Source organism: Ctenopharyngodon idella, chromosome 19 (assembly GCF_019924925.1).
Source record: "Ctenopharyngodon idella isolate HZGC_01 chromosome 19, HZGC01, whole genome shotgun sequence".
Taxonomy (NCBI): domain Eukaryota; kingdom Metazoa; phylum Chordata; class Actinopteri; order Cypriniformes; family Xenocyprididae; genus Ctenopharyngodon; species Ctenopharyngodon idella.
In genome coordinates, this window is record NC_067238.1 from 5,242,191 (window position 1) to 5,265,013 (window position 22,823).

At 38.4% G+C, this 22,823-nt stretch overlaps 1 long non-coding RNA gene across 1 annotated transcript; it reads left to right on the plus strand.

Annotated features, from left to right (window-relative positions):
* Positions 1 to 718: 718 nt before the first annotated feature.
* Positions 719 to 4,106, plus strand: LOC127501105 (uncharacterized). Its single transcript, XR_007926504.1, has 4 exons — positions 719 to 832; positions 1,207 to 1,258; positions 1,666 to 1,814; positions 2,698 to 4,106. It is a non-coding gene; the product is annotated as an uncharacterized LOC127501105 (long non-coding RNA).
* The last annotated feature ends 18,717 nt before the right edge of the window (positions 4,107 to 22,823 follow it).

Genomic DNA, 22,823 nt, shown 5'->3' on the forward strand with positions numbered 1-22,823 from the left:
AGATAAAGTCAGTTCATTAGCATATTCCATAGAAGATTAAAAACTGTGATCAAAAACAATTAAAACGTTATGTTTATTGCAGCGAACACCTTCAGACACCTTATTTTGTCACAATGTTTATGGATTCAGAGCAGGTATTTCTTGAGAATTGAGTGTGGTATAATGAGTAATGTGTCCATTGCCATTTATATGCGTAGACATTTGCATCAGACATGATATTGTTTATGATACTCTGTTAAGGTACCTGACGCTAACAGAATAGAAAAAGCATTCAGTACGTGATGAGTGTCGGTGTACACGCAACGGAAAGCGGTCCTTGTTGAACCTGTGTTTTTCATGTATTTTAACAGAAATAAATGTGTTGCCCCAAGAACGGACATCCTTCTTAAAAGTGTAACATATGACTACTGTTTATTCCAGCATGCCTGCATGTACCTACAGAAGGTTGTGTGTTGTCGTTTTGTGTGCTTGCATGGCCATTTGTGTGAAAAAATTGTTGGTTGCTATTGTGTTAATATGCGGATGTTCTGCACTCTAAACCCGGATTTTGTGTTAATGAAACATTTTAAGTGGTCATTACTTATTCTTTGTTGTTTTTGAAAAAGCATTGTCATTACTAAATCAAATTAGTTGTTTGCACTAATCAGACGAAATATTGGAAGCACTGATCATGTTAAGCTTTGATAACTCAGAATGTTACGCTTTTGTAAGGGAGGGAGGGGCCTATTGAAACAGGTGACTGACAGTGAGCAGAGCACGCTGTTTGAAGAGTCTGCTCGTCCTGGCCGATGCTGCACGCTAAACATGGATTTTCGAAAAAAAACTTTAAAAGGTAAATGTATAAATCTTATCTTTCTGACAAAAGTGATTACCCCAAAACCGGGCCGATGTTAGTTGAAAGCTAAAACTGTAGTGTTAATGTGCCGGTTGAAGTTGTTGTTTTTTTCTCTTCTGTCGGTTCACAGATTAGCTAACGTTAACATTTAAATTTGCTGTTTCTGTCAGGTCACAGTTTATAACGTTAGCCAGTGTGTTTCTGTATGTTCACAGTTTAGCTATAACGTTTGCTTTTCGTTTTTTTTTTTTTTTTTTTTTTTTCTCCAGTCTGTTCATATCAGCATGTGTGAATGTACACTTGTGGCTAACGTTAGCATATGTCTCTTTGGTGTATTATTATGGTAACAGTTCAAAAATTTGCTTCTTAAGGTCCATAAGCCAGATGGTGGAATGCTGTCCTGTTCTTTTTACAGAAGATCAGGTATGTTCAAGAGTGTTATTACTTATCTATCTTTCTATTATTATTTGATGTCATTGTTCAGTGTCATTTACACACCCTCATACTTTCCCAGATGTATATGACTTTCTTTCTTCAGATGAACACAAACAAATATTTTTAGAAAATATTTAATCTCTGAGTCCATATAATGCAAGTATACAGGACCCCCACAGAAATGATTTATGAAAATCTTTCTTAGTGTTCATCCAAAGAAAGACAGAAATTCATATACACCTGAGACAGCATAAAGGTGTGTAAATGATGAGCAAATTTTCATGTTTGGGTGAAGTATCCCTTTAATCTTTTCTCACACACAACACGGGTACCTTCAACTACAGTATAATGTAGTTTTAAAATGTACTGCTCTGTATTTTTTTCTATTTTTGCAGGTGTTCATGGAGTTCAACAGGATTGTGGGAAAGAACATAAAGCAGGAATTCTATGAAAGCATTAATCGACACAGTCTTCATCTAATTGATATCTTTCGATCTAAGAGAGGGAATGTTGGACAGCTGTTGACGCCGCTTTCACAACAAAAGTTAGTCCATATCCATTATACACTTGCATTGTTGCATTGTTTTTTTTTTTTTTACAGTAATGAAAACATGTCACAGTAAGTGATACTATATTGGTTGTCCAATTTATGCTCAAAAACAAAACAAAAATAACAACTTTATTCAACAATTTCTTCTCTACCCTGTCAGTTTCCTATGCTGTTGATGTAGTAAACGCATTGCAGCACTTCCGTGTTTACGTCAGAACGCCGGCTCGGTATTGACAAACGCTGTACACGTGATCAGCTTGACGCATGCATGTGATGCTGATACAGGAGCCGGCCAATACTGAGTCAGCGTTCTGACGTAGAACCTGGAAGCGCTGCGTTCACTACGTCAACTGCGCAGGAGACTGACATAGAAGAGAAGAAATTATTGAATAAAGTCGCTATTTTTGTTTTGTTTGTGCACACAAAAAGTATTCTTGTCGCTTCATAACATTAAGGTTGAACCACTGGAGTCACATGGACTATTTTAACAGTGTCTTTAGTACCTTTCTGGACCTCAAAAGTTGCAATGATGTTGCTGCCAATGTGTGGATCAGAAACACGTATTTCATCAAAAATATCTTAATTTGTGTTCCGAAGAGAAACGAAGGTCTTACAGGTTTGGAACGACATGAGGGTTAGTAATTAATGACAGGAATTAAATTTTTGGGTGAACTAACCCTTTAAATCACTGAAACTTAGTAGCAAAAGGTCTTTCTAACCTCTTTCTATATTCATATTCTGCTACTATTTATCTATAGTCATATTCTGCAACCACTTCACACATTCCCTCATGTGTCTGTCTCATTACAAGACTATATTGTTTAACATTATTGATGGTTATGTAATAAGAAATGTCATGAATGTGCTCTGTTGTTAGGACTCCGATGGTGATCACTCATTTTGCCACCTTGACTTTGGGATCCCCCTTGTTGAGCATGAAGGTGCTGTGCTCCCATCTTCTCTTCATCTCAATCCAGCTTCAATTAAGATCATCATTGAGGGAGAAGTTGTGATGGAAGGTATTAAAGACTTGCTAAAAGCTGTGTGCATTCTCTTTGGACTTGCATATGCACTGTATCTCAACTACCCCAAATCAATGAAGAACACATTCCAGTTCACCCAACAAGTACTTCTCATGTTGGGCCACAGTGAACTAAAACACAGCTTACAAGTACATTGAGTACATTGAAGTGTTTCCTTTTTTTCTTTTTTGTCAACAATAAAAAAAAAATAAATAAAAAAAAAACATTGAAATGTTCTTATTGTTTAATTTCTTCAAATTAATACAAAAAAAATAAATAAATGTAAGTAGTATCATTTTTTAAATTATAAGACATTACTTAAATATAACATTTCTACTTAAAATCATTTGTTTAACTTAATAGTTATTTTATAAAACGTATGCTCAAAATAATGTGAACTAATGAATTTCAGTAAAGACTACTAATATAAACTTGATTTGTCTACTGCACAACTTAGGATTTTATGTTCATACAACTTAACCTGTTTAGATTCATCTTGTGTAAAAACTAAAATGGATTAGTGCAACGGGTTTCCACGCAAATTTCTAGTAAAGTCAACTAATTCGGGTTAAGAGTGTGCTGCCTCCTGTTGCTCCGCATGGCTTGTGTCCTGTGCTGAGAATTCTTACTTTGTTCTGTTGTTGTCGTTGTGGCATTATGATGTCCTTGTCCTGTAACTGTATTTTATTTATTTATTTATTTTTTTCTTTGTTTGTTTGTTTTTGTTTTAAAGGTTTTAAAACATCTAGCCAAAGGACTGAGGTTGAAAATTAGCCAGCTGGTGTCACGTATAGTTTTGGGTTTTGTTTTCATGTTTATGATTACATGTCTTTTATTTGGTAGTTTGGTTCATGTTGCTTGTTTGTGTCATGCTTCCCTTGCTCCTCATGTTCTCCCTTAGTCTATGTGTCATGTTCTCATTGGTTGTTTATGGTCATGTGTTTCTGAGTTCTGTTCTGTCATTGGTTCCCCTGTTCCTTGTGTCACTTCCCCATTGGTTGTCTTAGTCATGTGTTCTCTTAGTTCTTGTATTTAAAACCATTGTCTTCCCCATGGTAGTTTGTCGTGTATTGTTAATGTAACCCTGCTGTCGGTGAGTGTTATGTTCAAGTCAAGTCTGTTCAAGTCAAGTCTGTTCAAGTCAAGTCTGTTCATGTTCATGTCAACTGGTTGCTTTGTTTGTTTGTTCACTCTGATACAATAAACTGCACTTGGGTTCATCATCTCGCCTTCAGTTTGGACTGGATCGTTACAGCTGGCTAACACTGACACATTTACAGAAATGTTTATTAATGTGTGTTGTCCTTATAAATAAATAAATAAATAAAAAAGGTGTGACCTCTGTGAAACTTAAAAGCAAACACAAAGTTCCCTCTAGAGTTCTTGCTGCTTCTACTTATTGCTGTTCGTGTGAGGCAGGCCTCACGGGCAAGCTATGCGCAACTTCCTCGACCACAGAGTCAAATTAACAACGCAAGTTTGTCGTCATTTCTTCATTCAATGCAGAAGATATTGATTACAACTTCACCATTGGACTAAACCATCAAGAATTTCTCCCGAGACTGCATATCCGGAAGCTCTTCAACAGCTAAGGCAATTGCAAGTATTACACATTCGAACACTAAACAGCAATTTAGTATTAAGTTGTGAACCCCTTTGTTAACAAAGGTGCTTTATAGTGAGAAACTGATGGTTCTTTCAGCTCGTTAAATGACTCTTCTCATAGCTCCATTCCTCTGTTATGCTATGGTTTCATTCACTTCCACTTTCTCATTTTGTGATTTAGTTAAATAAAACTTTTGTTGATTCTGATCTGCTTATAAACCAATGTCAATTTAATGATTATAATCACATCTACATGCTAAGAAAGAGTTATTTTTCTGTGGCCTCGAAAAATATCCTTTTTGAAGAGTTGATAGACGATCAATTTTGAGTGTCCGCTGGATGATTCATTGATTGTAATATTAATTCAGCTACATGAAGGTAATTCGATTAACTGATCCAAATATTTATAATACATAACGAGAAATGATATTCATATTCATAATGATATTCATATTTCCCTTTTATTCATATTTCCCTTTTTGAGCAAATTTGCTACACCCTATTTGACCTGAAGCCCCAGATGGCTAAGGTGTCTGAGCAGCAGGTCCCTGTGTTGGCACAACAAATCTCGAGAGTGAGCTGAAATAAGCCAGTCGTCGAGATAGTTGAGAATGCGAATGCTTACTTCCCCTTAGCGGGGCAAGGGCAGCCTCCGTGGCCTTTGTGAAGATGTAGGGAGACAGGGACAGCCCAAAGGGGGGGACAGGTCGATCACTGCAAACTAATCTTAGGGGCGAACACACATGAGAATGCGTTTCTGCATCAAGGTCTTAAAGCTTGCACAGCTTGTGCAGGGTCCCGTTCAAGACTCACAGATCTGCCGCAGATCACCCGTAACCCACCACTTTTCTTGGGCACGATGAGTCAGGGCTGTAGAAACCCGACTTCATCTCGGCTGGAGGGACAGGCTCTATTGCGGCTTTTTGCCAACAGGACCGCAATCTCCACACACAGGACAGGTGCGTCTTTGTTTGTCACTGAGGTAAATAGCATGCCTGGCAAACTAAATCGCGTAGTAGAGTCTGATTGTCTTATTGAGCCAGCGGGATGGGATGGGAAGCACTAGCCAGGCTCCATGCGAGCGGCACCACAGGGACAACCGACGTACATGCAGAGGGGCAGCAAGGAGAGGAGCACAGGGGCCCAACCTGGGAAGGGTCGCATCCTGAAGTAGTGGCAGTGAGTGTGGTATAGCTCTTACCTAGCTCCTTGGATCCCGCGACGGAGAGATGCATGAGAAAGGAGCGTGTCCTAGAAATGCAAACTCCTGGCCCACCTTCTGACATAGAACCTGGAAGCGCTGAACGTAAACAGCATATTAGAATGACACAGAAGAGAAGATATAATTTTTTTTTTGTTTAGTTTTTGCGCACAAAAAGTATTTTTGTCGCTTCATAAAATTAAGGTTGAACCACTGCAGTCACGTCGACTGTTTTAACAATGTCTTTAGTACCTTTCTGGACCTTGAAAGTGGTGGTTAAATTGCTGTCTTTGGATGAGTCATATACCTCTTGAATTTCATCAAAAATATCTTAATTTAAGTTCCGAAGATGAACGAAGGTCTTGCAGGTTTGGAACAACATGAGGGTGGGTAATTAATGACAGAATTTTCATTTTTGGGTGAACTAACTTAATTTCTTGTTTTGGGGGTAATTTCTTAATTTGATGTGAAATTAACTTACAGTTAATTAGATCCGACACATCATCTAATTAATTGCCATTTGAATATTTTTAAGTTTGAAAGTTTACCCAAACATTCTATCATTATTAATCCAACCCATAGTGCTTTCTGGAGCTATGCTAACTGATTTATAGCTAACTGATTAATAGCTAAATGATTATGAGTCAAGAATGAGCCAAGTTTGATCCATTTTTCGCAGAGAGCTATAACATGACTTTCATAACATGAGAAGATTTGTAATTATGGCACACAAGTCATATTCCACTTACATGAGACTTTAATTCTGCTTTAACATCCATTTTTAAGCTTGAAAGCTTCAACCCCCGATTGATACAAATGTTCATAATTTCTGCTTTTGTGTTCCAAGAAAAAAATTAATTAATTCAGGTTTGGAACAGCATGAGGGTGAATAAATAAAGTCAGAGATTTGTCATTTATGGGGAAGTGTTCCATTAAGTCTAAGTTGGCAATATCAGTGCAAATTGCTGATTGCTGTATCCACACTGATGACACTTGTTTTTGATCAGTATTAAACAATACACCATTATAGTGCTTTTCTTTCAGTTTACACCATCTGTTGTTGTCATAAAATTAAATGCCCAAGGGTACACCATGTGGAACACCTCAATATCAACCGCTAGAAACTCTTATGAAATCCATTGTCAAACCTGCCTGAAATTTATATAAAACCTCAGCACACTCTGCAAGTCAAGGGGCTGTGGCCATTCAGTTTTTATAAATGTGTTGAAAATCATGAAGCAGCTGCTTACCTGGATTGGGCACTTCGACAGCTGGTGTCTTAATACTTCAGGAGCAGTATGAAAGTGCCATGTACAGCACTTTTTGGACAAGCTGTTTTCACTCCAGGCAGCTGGAAAGGAACTTTACTGTAGTTTAATTAGAGAGGGAAGCTGTTATCAGAGCGGCCAGCAGGGAAACGAGTGCCAGGTGCCGGATCTGAAACTTTCATCATGGGCCCAGGTAAGAGACACAACATAGAAGTGTTAAACACGATGGAAAATGTGCGACACGTCTGCAGGCTCTGAACTGGGGGTGCACATGTGTGAATGGAAGTTGAAGTGTGTGTGTGTGTGTGTGTGTTTGTGCATTTTGTCCATTTTGTCCAGCAAAGTTTAAAAACAAAAAAAATGTATTAAAATTTCCATAAACAAATGATGCAAAATGTAAATAAATCCTATATGACTAGCATATGATTCAATTTAAGAACTTTAAATGATTTGTATATGAATATCAGTTATTTCCTATATTTTCTACTAAAACCATACACCATTGCACACTGTTGTCAAGTAAAACTCATATAAGACTTTTTACAGTATTCATATATGACCTAAAATTCCCCTACAAGTTGTATGTGTGCTTTTTAGTATGAAAGTGGCCATAATCGGTCTGATTCCTTTTCGAAAGGGAACTCTACATGCGTTTGAAACAGGGGGAACTGGTGTGAACTGGTGAACTGGTGTCTGAAAACAATATCAACTCAGGACAATCCTATTGGCCGGCGACAGCCTATGACGTCATCATAGCGTGACCCGGAAGTATATAAGGAGCGCCTAGAGAACCAGTCAGTATCTTTTTGTTTGAAACGATATCAAACCGATATTAAGGTAAGACAATTTATGTCTGACAAACATTTCAGGAAGTGTGTGCATCCGTGTCCCATAGTGTTGACATCTGATCACACACATAACTTATAACGTTGCCTTTTATGAGAACAAAAGAGCATGTACAGGCAGTTCTTGTGGGATCTGTCTGTTTGTTATTGTGAGTGTGTTTTACTTGTAAAATGCTCCACTCTCTTCTGGTCTTTTCCTCGAGAGGAGAAGGACCGGCAGCTGCACCTAATGGTTTGGGTTTTACTCTTGCTGAGGCAGAGTAGAGACTAGATCATGAGGTTCTCAGCTGGAAGCTTGTTGAAGGGGTGAAATTCCCTGCGACCTTCGACGGCTGACGGGAGAGAGCTGTGTGATTATGATGATGTGTTGTCTATGACATCATTAGATTCAGCAGCAGTTGCTCTTCTTGTTTTAAGCCAAACAAGAGAGCAGGAGATGGCTGATGAGACTTGGGTAAAGTTGGTTTTATATTTGCACATTCAGACTTCCGCGTTTAAGAACGTTCTAATAATGCGCAATAAAGTTAATGTTTGCAAATTCTAAACAGCGACACGATATTTACAACCAACGATTGTAAACCTACAACATTTTTCACAATCGATCAAAATGGGCAAGTATTATTTTAATGGCATACTTACTTGCGAATGTCCACTGAATGTCCAATGTAGTGTACAAAGTTATTGTAGCCTATGCGGAAGTCCGAATGTGCGAATATAAAACCAAATTTACCCAAGTGTTGATGAGGATGAAGATGGTGAGCCTCCTGAGATTATGGAACGCGCCTCTGGCAGACTGCAGCTGCCATTGGAGCAGGTTAAGAAAGAAACCGCTCGCGGATTGTTCGTCAAACGGTTCCTTTTTTGCCATAATCCTGAAGCCACCGTAAGCTTTCCATTCCTTCTTGATCTTCATACTGAGATCGAGAAGGCATGGAAGGATCTGTATTCAGCTCGCATTCATCAACATCAGCAGGTTAATTTGCTGGTGTTGATGGAGTGAGTATGGGTTCGCGTCGATGCCTCCTACTGATGAGATGGGTGCAACTATCTCGTGATATAGGTAGGCTCCAACGCTCTATACGCAGCAGCAGGTCAGGCGGGTGTTGCTTTACACACAATGTCTGTTTGTAAGCATATCAGTTAGACCTGCTGAAATTGGCTTGGTAGGTCTCTTTATATTTATATCTGTTTTCTGTATAGGATGCGGACTAAGGGCCCTGAAGTTCCATTAGGTTGGCTGGAACGATATATTGAATAATGGTTTTCTATTATATACTTTAAAATAAAATGTATTTCTGTGATGCAAAGCGTCTGAACATTCATGTTACCTCTATGACATTTTATATAGCCTGTTAGCTTAAAAGCATGCACATTTGGAGAAATATTGATGGATTCTCATGTTTATGTCAATTTTCTATACAGAGGAATAATATTTATTCAATATTTATTGTCATCACTATGAGCACTGGATACTGTGTTTTCAATTCATACTTGCAGCCGGAGGGCGCTCTGTACACCTTTAGTCCACAAATTACTCTAAAGAAGAACAGGCATACCATGTGACTTTCCAGGAACTAACAGAGGCTTCCAGAGATCACTAATCATGCCTATAACATACAGATAAACACTTTTCAAGACAATAAATACATGATTGAGACGATGTATACATGTATTGCCTCAGAATTTGCGTCTGAATAGCGCTCGCTCCGTGGGCGTGGCCGCATTAGCGGATAATGAGCTGAATCACGGGCGTCTGACATGGCTCTCTTTTCATACAGATTGAACAAACAGAGAATTTTTGTTTTTGATTTGACTTACACGATTTAAAACCTGACATTTCAACGTTTCTTTAGACATAAGTCTAATTTTTTTGTGATTAGCATTCACTAAGTTAGTTCATTTTCTGAGAACGATCAGATTGGACTTCGTTCAGAGGGAGACGACAGATCACGCATCATGTTAGTTTATTTTACAAAAAACACAACATTTTGTTTTTAATCTGAGTGTACACAAATAAAAGAAGATATTTCACAGATTAAAATGGTGTATAACTCTTAATTGATTGTGCAACATTGACAGAGTATTTTGAGTCTCTTTCACACTGGTAAGAAAAAAACTGAGGTGGTATCGCCGGCGATACCTCCGACTCGAGAGAGTTAAAGAGTAAAAAGTGTTTTTACTGAGTTCATTGCCAGGTGGAATGTGTGGATAAAGTTGTATATTTTGCCCAAAATATACGATGTGAGCCCAATAACTCTATTGCTGCCACAGGTTAGCACCTGTTTCTGTAGTAGTAGGCTTTGTTCTAGCCTCCTTCAGAGCACGATGACTAAGTTTGTACTCCCCAGGTATATGACCTGTTGGAATGCATAGCTCAGGTTGAGTTTATTTAGGGAACCTCTCTGTACAGTTTGGTTCCTATGTAGCTCCCTTTTAGAGTTTAACACTGCCACAAGATTTGATTGTGTTGTTAGAGTAGAAGGCCTTTGGCCTCCTTCAGAGTACAATACCTTGTTATTCACAAGTTTTGTTGGTAGATGTTTAATTAGAGTTTGCTCACTTAAAACTAGCACTACCACAGGTTTATGCCCGTGATCTTTGAAGTAGTAGGCCGGTACTGGCCTCCTTTAGAGCATGGCGGCGTATATCCCTTGTACTCCCCTTTATGTAAGGGTAAGAAGTGTTTTTACTGAGTACATTGGCTGTTGGAATGTGTAGATTTAAGCTCAGGTTGAGTTAAATTACGTAACCTCACTTGATTGTTTGGTTTCAGATTACGCTCCCTTGTAGCTTACACACTGCCACTGGCTGATGCCCGTGTTTTCTGAGGTAGTAGGCCATGCTTGGGCCTCTTTCAGAGCACGTTGACATAGTTTGTACTCCTCTTGTTTAAAGAGTTAAGCGTTTTACTGAGTACATTGCCGGTTGGAATGTGTGGGACAGATTTAAGCTCAGGTTGAGATATATAGTTAACCTCACTGGATAGTTTGGTTCTCATTTTGCTCCCTTAGAACTTAGACACTGCCATAAGCTCATGCCACATGTCTTTCTGAAGTCGCAGGCCCTGGCTGGGCCTCCTTCAAGAACATGATGGCGTAGGTCTGTACTCCTCTTGCTTAAAAGAGTAAAAAGTGTTTTTACTGAGTACATTGCCTGGCAGAAAATTAGCTCAGGCCGAGTTAACCTCACTGGTTAGTTTGGTTCTCAGATTTGGCTTCCTTGAGCTTAGACACTGCCACCGGCTGACGCCTGTGTCTTTCTGTAATAGTAGGCCCTGCTCAGGCCTCTTTCAAAGCAGATTGGCGTAGTTTGTACTCCTCTTGCTTAGAGAGTAAAAAGTGTTTTACTTACAGCACTCTATGAATTACAATGAACATAAAATTAGAAGAAGCCCAACAACACCATTTACAGTGAGCAGAGTTCAATCACAAAGTCACTGATATTGATATTTGAAGCAATAAAGCAAACTGTGAGAATTACAGGGTATGTTGTATATTGATAATTGTGGTTTATTTTAACGTAGGGTATTTCCCATGATTGTCTCTATTGTGGTAATGCTTACATGCACTCTCTACACCTCTGTTGCAAAGATTTAAAGAAATTAGAAGTTGTGCAAAATATTGTATGCCAAGACGACAAGTACCGCTTTACCAAAAAAAGAAACAATTAAAAAATGAACAAACTTTTACATGAATGACTCAAAGAAAGCACAAATTAGACACCTGGAATGGACATGTTGCTAATATTTTCCTTCCAAGATTGACCGAATCACCCTCTTTTAGGCCCGATTCAAAAATCTCTATAACAGAGGTGATATGACATTAAAACACACACTTCTTCACTTGTTTCTGCACTCAGATTTCAGTTTGTCTTTTATAGCAGCTGATCTGAAAAACAACAAAAAAGGCAGGTAAATGATGATTAATGATTTGTTTTCTTTTTAAGAATGACAGTACGCTGAGTACAATGTACCTGGTGGCAGACAAGTAACGTTAATTAAATAAAAATCTTACCTGGAGTCACAAAATAACAGGGTTCCAAAAGCCACACGAAAGAAAAACGGAGATATTTTAATGAAATCTCAAAGATTGATCTCCCTCCGATGAAAGACGATTCACCAAAACTGTTCACGTTTCAAAAAGTTAATTGCAAAAAAAAAGTAATTCATATGAATCGCGTGGTCTCTTCCAAGTGCTCTAAAGTGACATGGTTGCTCTAGTCTATATAATTTAATTTAGTCTTCTATTAACATTCAAGACACATACGCGCACACACAGACGCTGGTATCTGGTACGAGGCTGCTAGGGATGGGCAGATCGATTTGAAGTATCGATTATATCGATACTGACGTTGAGTATTTTAAAGTATCGATACTCAAATTAAAATATCGATACTAAGGTGTGTTTTTTTTTTTTTTTTTTCCAGTTATTTTGTTTATTTAACAATAAATTTAATGCATACAATATGCATTGAATTGGACAAATAACCTATGTTAGCGAATAATTTGTAGTAGAAGTATTTTCCTGCTCATCTGAATACGCAAATGCTGCAAGTCAGAACCAATCAGTCACAGAGAGCGTTCGCGCACTGCCGACACTACATTCAAACAGGGCTGCGTTTAGTATCGTAAGAAACCATTGATGCTTTTGGGAAACGCAGCCCAGAACAATGCTTAACAGAAGACAGAAAAATATATTATTATTATTATTATTATTATTAGTTATTTCACAATAAACAAAATGAAATAGTAGCCTACATAGTTTGTGCAATTACATTTATTTAAATTGAAGGTTAAAAGTTCATATTGATGTTCTGTCAGAATACAAATGTTTAATTTTATGGGTGCAACAGCCTGTCATTGGCAGCTTATGAAAATGAACCATTACTACAGTGACCATAGTTCAGTTAGGCATATAGTAGGCTTATTTGTAGATTTTCCATGGTTTACCAAGTAAACATTTTAACGACGTGTAAACAAAAATATAATCTAATAAACTGCAATTAAGGCATATTGAATGTTAAAATGCCTTTCAAATATAATGTTAAGTGGATATCATAACCCATTTTACTCTTAGTAATTCAAAAATTGAATAAATGTAAAACCCTGACAGCAACATAGTGTCGGCACAGATCCGGCCCGCATCTGGTCCGCGTATAATCCACATGTACCAGATGTGGGCCGGGTCTGGGCCAGACTATGTTGCCATCTGGGAATCCGTAAGTTCATATTAGAGGTATCGTATCGGTATCGATATCGGCGATATTGGCCTTGAAAGTATCGGTATCGTATCGAAAACAAAATAAGTGGTATCGCCCATCCCTAGAGGCTGCCTGTGCTGTGACTGCGAGCTCATTATCATAAGAACCAATCAACGGCCTTGGAGCCAATCCGGTTTCGTTTTTGTTTAAATTTAAACACAAGTAAATATATAGGGATTTTTTTAAACATCTTTGGAAAATTGATTTATGATGCATTTCAAATAATATGATGTTGAAATCCTTGTGGGAATTTAAGTAGTAGCCTATTACAATTAACATCCTTTTAAGTAGCATAGCCTTTATAAGTACAAACAAGTAAAACTGAAGAACATATTAATTTTAAATATGCTTATGGCACTGCTTAATAATAGTTGACAAATGTTTATAATACATTAAGTTGGTACATTGTAAATGTTAAAAATGTTTTTCAAAATATCTTTATTTTGAAAATATTCAAATTCTAATATATAAATATTTTAAATAGGCTATATTGTAGGCCTACACGTGGTTAAGTACATTTAAACCCACTTAAAGCTGAATCATTTTGCTATTTTCTTAAAGTACACATAAAAAAATACTTTAAGTAAGAGTAACATAATAGGTGTTTTCTGTAAATACACTAACTTCACTAAAAGTATACTTGTGTTTCACATATTATTTAAAAGCGTATCAAAGCATATATTTATTACCAATGTACTTCTAGTAAACTGTTTAGAAATTTATTAAAAGTATGCTTGTATTTAGCATATTCTTTAAAAATGTAACTAAGTATATATTTATTACCAGAACACTTCTAGTATACTGTTTGGAAATATATTAAAAGTGTGCTTGTTTTCAGAATATATGTTCAAAGCGTAACTAAGCATATATTTATTACCAACATACTTCTAGAATAGTTTTTTGAAATATATTAAAACTATGCTTGTGTTTAGCATATTTCTTAAAAGCGTAACTAAGCATATATTTATTACCAAAGTACTTCTAGTGTACTTTTTAGAAATATATTGAAATGCAATTCAAAATATTTTTAATGCACTTCTAATAAGCATGTTGGGAATACAAATGTATTATTAACAACTTGCATTTCAAGTATATTTTTAATACATTTAATACTAGGCCTATGTCTTTTTCACCTGTAAATTTACTTGTAATTAATTCATTTTTACTGTGTTTTTCATGAAAATCCATTAAAATAACACTTAGTGATAGTATACATAAAAACCAATAAAATTTTATGTAAAGCATTCATAGCACACTTTTAAGTAATGCACTTATAAAACACTGTATATGTGGTTTACTTTTAAGTGTTAGTGCTAATTAGTGTATTTATATTAAGTAAGTATAAGTATAGTTAAGTACCACAGTTGGGAAAATGTACTTATAACTAGTATATTAGTAATATATTTGTAAGAAAATCAATGTCATTTAAACTTAGGATTACTATATAAAAGTCTACTAAGATTGAACTAATTTTAAAGCATTGAAAGCACACTTTTAAGAAATGCACTAATAAAACTCCTCTGTATATTTTTGCGGTAGTATACTTTATTTCAATGCACTAAAAAACTATTTAAGAGTTAGTGCTAATTAGTGCATTTATATTAAGTGTACTTAAATACCACAGTTGGGAAAATGTACTTATAACTAGTACATTAATAATATATTTGTAATAAAATGAATTTCATTTAAACTTAGGATTACTAGGTAAAAGTCTACTAAGATTGAAATAATTTTTAAAGCATTTAAAGCAAACTTTTAACAAATACACTAATAAAACTATATTTTTGTGGTAGTAAAATTGATTTTTAGTGCAATGAAATAAAGTAAAGTAGTAGTGGTATTTAGTATACTTTTCCAAGTGCAGTGAAGTACTACTGAAGTACAAATATACTTTGAATTAGTGTATTTATAGTGTATAACTTTGACACTTTTATTTAGCACCAAAATAAAGAATGTACTACAAATGTACTTGCTTGTATTTAAGTATTTTTTTAATGCACTCAAATATACTTTTTTTTTTTTTTTTTTTCACCTGGGTGACTATGGTAAACCTCTGGATAAACAGAGAGACTAATATTAGCATAGATGCCATTCTTCTTATGATGTAACAAGTACATTAGATGTTATAGGAAGTGTTCCCGGGTCCTGCTGATCTAATTTATGTAGCCTAATAATCATTTAACTGATTTGAAAATAGAAATTGATAATGTGTTATGTGTGTGCCAGGTTAATCTGATTTCTTTATAATCAGTGTCTGAAGATTAGAGGAAAGAGATAAGCCAGAGCTCAGTGGCATGAGATACTCATTTAGAAGCATGAAAATGAGCATGACAGCAGAGCCAATGAAACTAAGAGATCTTAGAGAGAGACTGACAGATGAAGAGAACCATGGAAAGAAAGACAGAGAGAAAGAGAGACAGCAGAAGCATACATATTTGCAATATGTAGATCAGAGGAACTGATCAAAGCTCTCCTGTCCTGCTTGAGCGTCTTATTCATCTCTCCAAGGTCGAGTTGGCTGCCAAGACACAGCTCTGCTTAATACAGATATTCCAGCAGTCATACTCACCATGTGCCTCTATTAACTTTTCACACAATCTCTCCATCCACGTTTAATATCTCTCTCTCTACGTTTAATATCTCTCTCTCTCTCTCTCTCTCTCTCTCTCTCTCTCTCCAGCACACACAGGGTGAAGGGCTATATTTCACACTTGTCTCATTTCAGCACACTCTGTCCACACCGAGCACGTGTTACTCTGCAGCCTGACACACTGTGAAGCTGTGGGTCACATAGTCTCTTCTCAGCCTAAAGCCCAGTAGACACTGAAAAAAAATAAAATTGCAGTATTTTACAAATTACCACCATTTGTTCATTACCACGATACATATGTCATTTGGAAAGTGAACAAATACCTGTGGGGTTATTGTATATTTAGATCAAACATAAATCTGGTAGATTTATACACTGTAAAAAATAAATAAATAAAAATAAATAAACTGTTTTTACAGAGAAAAAAACAAACAAACAAAAAAAAGAAACTTGCCTTTGTGTTTGCCAGAATAATTCTGTAAAATACTGTAAAAATGTAAAAATATTTAGAGAACAACCTGTAAATTTTAGATTTGAAAACTGTAATTTACAATTTTAAACCACTAAATCCAACAGCCCTTCTCTGCTGAATTAGCAATGCCATGCCACTACTAACATCTGTTAAATGTACATTTAACATATACTGAATACCAGGGCCGTAGCTAGGGTTTCCTTGGCCCCTCTGCAGGTTGTTGCTGTGGGGCCACCTCAGTTGAAATAGCTAGAATTGTAACCTTTTTCCCCTCTAGCAATGGCCCTGCTGACAACAACCATAATAACATTGGTGGTAAAGAGTAAGCTACATGATAAGTCAATGTTCATCAGATGTAGCTATGGTACAGATGTAGCTAAGGTAAATACTAACTTATAGAATGTGCCCACAGTGTCATGCACAAAAATATTAAAATATTAAAATAATGCAATAACATTAACAACACAAGTTGGATTCATTCCAGTAACTACATTTATGGACAATTTTAGTTTGTTAATCCTTTATATACTCTTCATTGGTCAAAAATGTGCCAGTGAAAAGTCTTTTGGTTGGCAGAGGATAATAACTTGCAAAGGAGCAACGAGTTATTGCCTACAAAATAAATGTGGCCTAACATCAGCACAGAGGTGAGATCTTAAAGCAAACAACAGACATAGTAGGATATCAGTAGTAGTAACAGCCTTGAGCCTTTTGGCAGGCTAATGATTGTGATTAATTTTAAGAAAAGCGCTTCTTTCCAAGATCAACCTGGATTGATTCCGATGATCCTGACTCAGTCACCTGCAATACTGAAAACTCTCTCAGTAAATGCCTGAGATGCAGGCGAGGAGGTCTTGGGCCAGGGGTTTTGGGCCAGGGGTTTTAGAAGCTGATAGGTAGAGCCATGTGCAGCCGAAAAGCCAAAGGCAGTCCCTTGGTTTATGGGCTGTGACAGAAACTCCTTGAATTTTTGCATTTCCTGCCTAACAAAGAGCTTTGTGTGGCTAGGTCTAGATGGCCGGTTTGCACTTACTTGTTAGAAATCTAAATCTGGGTTGTTTTGCATGTGGTTCCTGTTCCTCACATCTCTTGTCTCCTCCCTCATTTTCAACAGCCTCCTTCTGTATTACAGGGCACACCATTTGAGCAACGTAATGTTCTGCTCTACTCAGTAGCTTCTGAATGTCTTCGTCACCATTTTCAATGAGTGCATCAGCTGAAAACGACAGATCGAGGAAGCACTTTGGGGAATCCCTTCAGCATAAGCACTCCTAAAGGCGTGTACAACTAGTCCAATTCTGATTGGTGCAATGTCATCGCGGAACGTGGAAGCTATAAAGGGAGCCGGCAAACACAGCTGTTTCAGCCTACTGATCTGAAGCAAGCTGCTCCCAGGCATGCCGGAAGTATGGCATGGGGATGCAGTGTCTTGTTCCCCTCTCAGGGAACCATGGTTACATGCGTAACCTGAAACGCTCCGTTTCGAGTGAACTTGAAAGCCATGTTCTGCGTTGCCATGATAACACTTTGGGGAACGATATACCCATGTCACCATACTGACGGAATGCCTGTTCTGGTGTGAAGAAATTAAGGCACTGCTCAGGACATAAGCACCTGAGAACCCGACGTGGCCAGCAGGTCCAAGCTATAGAACCTGATAAAGGTGTGTGGGGAGGACCATCCCACAGCATCACAAATATCTTGAAGGAAGGCTCCCGACATTAGAGCAGTAGAAGATGCCATACTCCATGTGGAATGTGCTTTGAGGGGCAGAGGTGAAGGCAGGCCATAGAAATAGCCTCGACAATCCACTTGCTTATAGTAGGTTTGGTAGCCCGGCTGACCTTCTTAGGGGGCCCAAAGCATACCAGCAGTTGATCAGATTTTCTCCATTGAGATGTTTTTCCCACATATATCTCAAGGGCCCTGACAGAGCAACTGTAGCTTCTCACGTTTGGCCGACACTTGAGGAGGATGAAAGGCCTGGAGGACTATAGGCCGGGCCACATTAGTGGGTACTTTGGGTACATTGTCCAATGGCTCGAAGGGTGCCAAGGATAACCCTTCTAAAACCACTGTCAGGTCCCATGAGGGAATCCTGACTTAAGCTGTAGGCCTCATCCTCAAGGTTCCACGGAGGAAACAAATTACAAGATGGTGTCTCCCCAGAGATGCACCAAGGTGCGTGAAAGGCAGATATGGCCACCACATACACCTTTAGTGTAGATGGTGAAAGACCAGCAGAAAAGCGGTCTTGGAGGAACTCCAGCACTGAAGCCACTAGGCAATTAACTAGGTCAAAACGATGCCTCCTACACCATACAGTAAATACTCTCCACTTGAGAACATAAAGTTTCCTCGTGGAGGGAGCTCTAGAGTTGAGAATGGTCTCTACTACCTCAGCAAAGAGACCTGCATTTAGGGACTGGTCCCCCTCAGGGGCAAGACCCAAAGTTTCCACATCTCCGGCCAAGCTCCAGGCCTGTGTTAGGAGATCATAATGTATCATAATGTATTATGTCCGAGAACCAAACTCGGGCCGGCCAGAATGGGGCTATCAGCAGCAGCCTGACCCCATCCTGGCGAACTCTCTCTAGAACTCCCGGGAGCGATCGTGGGAAATGCATACAGCCAAAGCCTCGGCCACGGCTGTACCATGGCATCCAGTCCTAAGGGAGCTGGATGAGATAGGGTGAACCACAGGGGACAGTGCGAGTTCTCTTGAGTTGCAAAGAGATCTACGTCCGCCTGTCCGAATTTTCTCCAAATGAGCTGCAATGTCTCAGGGTGCAGTCTCCATTCCCCTGGCCTTAGCCCCTGCCTCGACAGGACATCTGCTCCCAAATTCAGATGCCCAGGGATGTACATCACTCTCAGAGAGAGAAGTTTCCCCTGGGACCATAGGAGGATCTGGTGTGCGAATTTGCATAGGGGGCGTGACCTCAGACCTCCCTGGTGATTTATATATGAGACCACTGATGTATTGTCTGTCTGAACTAGGACATGATAGCCTCTGAGGTCTGGGAGGAAATGCCTCAGGGCTAGCCACACTGCTAACATCTCTAGGCAATTTATGTGCCAAGAGAGATGTTTTTTCGCTCCACAGACCCTGGGATGAGTGGCCTTCCATGACCACCCCCCAGCCTATGCAGGATGCATCTGTCAATATTATCTTGCAATGACACGATGCTCCTACCACAGGGCCCTGAGACAGGAACCAGTGTTTCTTCCATATAATCAAGGAACAAAGGCATCTGCACGTAACCTTGATCATGCAAAAAGGGTTGCCCCTTGGAGAGAACCCCCTGGTACTGAGCCACCACTGTAAGGGTCTCATGTACAGGAGGCCAAAAGGTATGACGTTGGGCGCTGCTGCCATGAGCCCTAACAGTCTCTGAAACTGTTTTACAGTGATGAACTAGCCTAGCTTGATTCTGGACACCATTGCAAGAATCAACTCGATATGTGCGGGAGGCAATTGTGCCCACATCATAACTGAGTCCCATAGGACTCCTAAATATGTCATCCTCTGGACGGGAGTTAACATACTCGGTAACACTTTAGTATAGGGAACACATATAAACTATTAACTACGACTTTTCCCTCAATAAACTCCTAATTTACTACTTATTAATAGTTAGTAAGTTAGTTGTTAAGTTTAGGTATTGGGTAGGATTAAGAATGTAGAAAAATGTCATGTAGAATAAGGCATTAATATGTGCTTAATAAGTACTAATGAACAGCCAATATTCTAGTAATATGCATGCCAATAAGCAACTAGTTAAAAGACATTAAAATAAAGTGTTACCACATACTCTTTTTCGCATTTAGTCTCAGCCTTGAAAAAGCATTGAAAATCCCCATTTCCACTATCAGGGCAATAATTAAGAAGTTCCAATCAACTAAAAAATCAAAACCTGACCACTTCTGCTAGAAATCCAATAAAGGGCCGTGGTTGGATCTTCCGTCAAGACAGTGATCCAAAACAAACATCAAAACGAACACAAAAATGTGTCACTGAGCACAAAATGAAGCTTCTGCCATGGTTGTTCCAGTTCCCTGACCTGAACCCTAAAGAAAATGAGTGGAGTAAACTGAAGAGAAGAAGCACCAACATGGAGCTGGGAATCTGAAGGATCTGGAGAGATTCTGTATGAAGGAATGGTCTCTGATCTCTTGTCAGGTGTTCTTATAGAAGACGACTCAGAGCTGTTATCTTGGCAAAAGGAGGTTGCAAAAAGTTTTGAATAAAAGGGTGTGTTACAGTTGGACCAGCCAGGAGACAGGAGATAAGTTTAACAGGTTGTTTATTGAACACAAGCAGAGTAGATGGTGACAACAGGTGAGTATGCAGATGCAAGTTTGTGACTGGTGAATGGTATAGAGAATGATACTGTCCTTTGTGGTTGCAGAGTGCCGATGGAGAATGATACTTGCTGACTGGAGACGATAACTGCAGACAACACTTCACACACAGACTGGAGACGATGGAGGGAACTCGGAGACGAGGGAACAGGTAAGTAGCGAGGAGAGTCCTTGAGGTAAGCATACAGGTAAGTCCTTAGATGCGAACAAGACCGGACAATGTGACTGTGTGTGTGAGTGTCTTAAATAGTGATGGTGATGAGTTTTCAGAGCTGATGAGGTGCAGGTGGCGGTGATCAGTACTCAGGGGAAGCTGTGCGCTGTGATTGGTGGATGTTGGAGCCTGGCGTGTCTGTGACAGGGTGCCAATAATTGTGGCCAACGTGTTTGGAGAAAAACATTTATTTCATAATGTGATTTTTTTCCCCCCACTTTCAATTCTTTTCCTTCAATGAAAGGTTATAATTTTGTGAATTTTTTGAATGAAAGATCAAAAGGATAAACAATGCAGATTTATTTTCACAGCCGCCTTTGCTCATAATTACTAAAGGTGCCAATAATTGTGGAGGGCACTGTATACTGCATGTTGATTAACAGTTCATACAAGTAAATAGTGATAGTCTCTTTGAAGCTTACATTAGCGCATGCTGGTGTGCTGTTACTAACACTTAACCATAAAGATTAGGTGTTAATTTATTCAGTATTTCAATTTACTTAAACCTTTTGAATATTCTGAACTTATTGGGTTTTACAACCACTGCATCAAAATAATTGAAAAATTAGAAATATTACGAATGGTAAACAATAGTTTTAAGTACTGTGGACTTTAAACTTTAAAAACATTAAATAAAATTTAATTTTTAAAATTTTCAGTTTGACTTAATTGTTATTTATAATTATTGTTTACTTAAAAAATTTTGAATTGCTTAACTTTTTTTTTTTTTTTTAGGTAATCTGTGTTTACAAGAAACAAAACTGTATTCTGAACTTATCCGGTTTTACAGTGTGGGCAAAAGTAATTGGGTCACTAATAGGAAATGAGTGCATGGGCTCAAAATGGGCAACACAAATGGGGCCCATTTGGGTTTAACAAATGGGTTAGACACAGACAAACACAGTCATTCCCTTATAGGCTGCCTACATGGGCCCAAGGTAGTACCCAAATAGGTCATCTCTATATGGGTATGAATGGGGAGATGCATATGGGGCCCACTTTGATAAACCATATGGGTCAGACATGGGCAAACACAATCGGTCCCATAGAGGCTGCCTACATGGGCCCAAGGTAGTACCCACATAGGTAATTTATATATGGGTTCTGAATGGGGAAATACATATGGGGCCCACTTGGCCAAACCATATAGGTAAAACATGGGCAAACAATGATTGTTCAAACAATACTGAAATATGGCTTCCATATTTATACCTCATTAAACAAACCCTCTAGGAAGAATAGAGGATATATTTCAACCCATATATGTAAAAAAAAAAAAATGGATCCCACCTTCTGTGAAATACAACATCTTTGCTATGAGAAGCACAAGTTAATAAATCTAAAGATACATATAAGTACAACCATGTGCCAAAGTGTTATTGAAGGAGTTTTATCTGATTAAAAAAGAACACCAATTCAAAATAATACATTTTCTTGAACAAAAATTTATAAAGCGTCTTTTTATGTTTATCTGCAGTAAGTAACGTCACTGTGTTCCCTTCTGAATGGGAACTCACTCTGTGTCCTAGGATGCTAATGGGGAATGCTTCTGGCACTACCGGTGTCTGAAGCACGTGTAAAAACATGACAATAACATTGGCATGGCGACAGCCTATGATGTCACTGCTGGTGAGAACAGAGTATAAATAGGGCACCTGTAGTACACGTCATCCTCTTTTTTGTCTTCAGGATCTGTTGGTTTATGTACTTGTGAAGACGATCACTCAAGCATTTCAGGAAGTATGTGCCTCTGTATCAGAGATGACACTTGAGGATACATGACATGTGCGTTATGTGTTGGGGTAAGGAGCATGCACATTCAGTTCTCCAGGGAACTGAATGCGCTCATTGTGAGGCGTGCTTTGTGATGCATTCACAAGACTGACTGAAAGAGACAGGTAAGAAGCGTTTACTTCTTCGTTCTCACCTCAGGGATAGTAGTTAGTGTTTGCTGGAGTGCATTCGGCTCAGTGATGTGTTTGTGAGTGTCATATGCGTGATTCTTGATTAGCGATAGAGTCTGGCATTTGAGCGGAGCACGTTCAGCTCTCAAGGGAGTTTAACGCACTCTTTATGATGCAGTTGCTGTGATAAGCTCCTTTGTTGTTTATTCTCTCTCGAGGGATGAGAATAGGGCACCTGCACCCCGCAGTTTGTGTCCT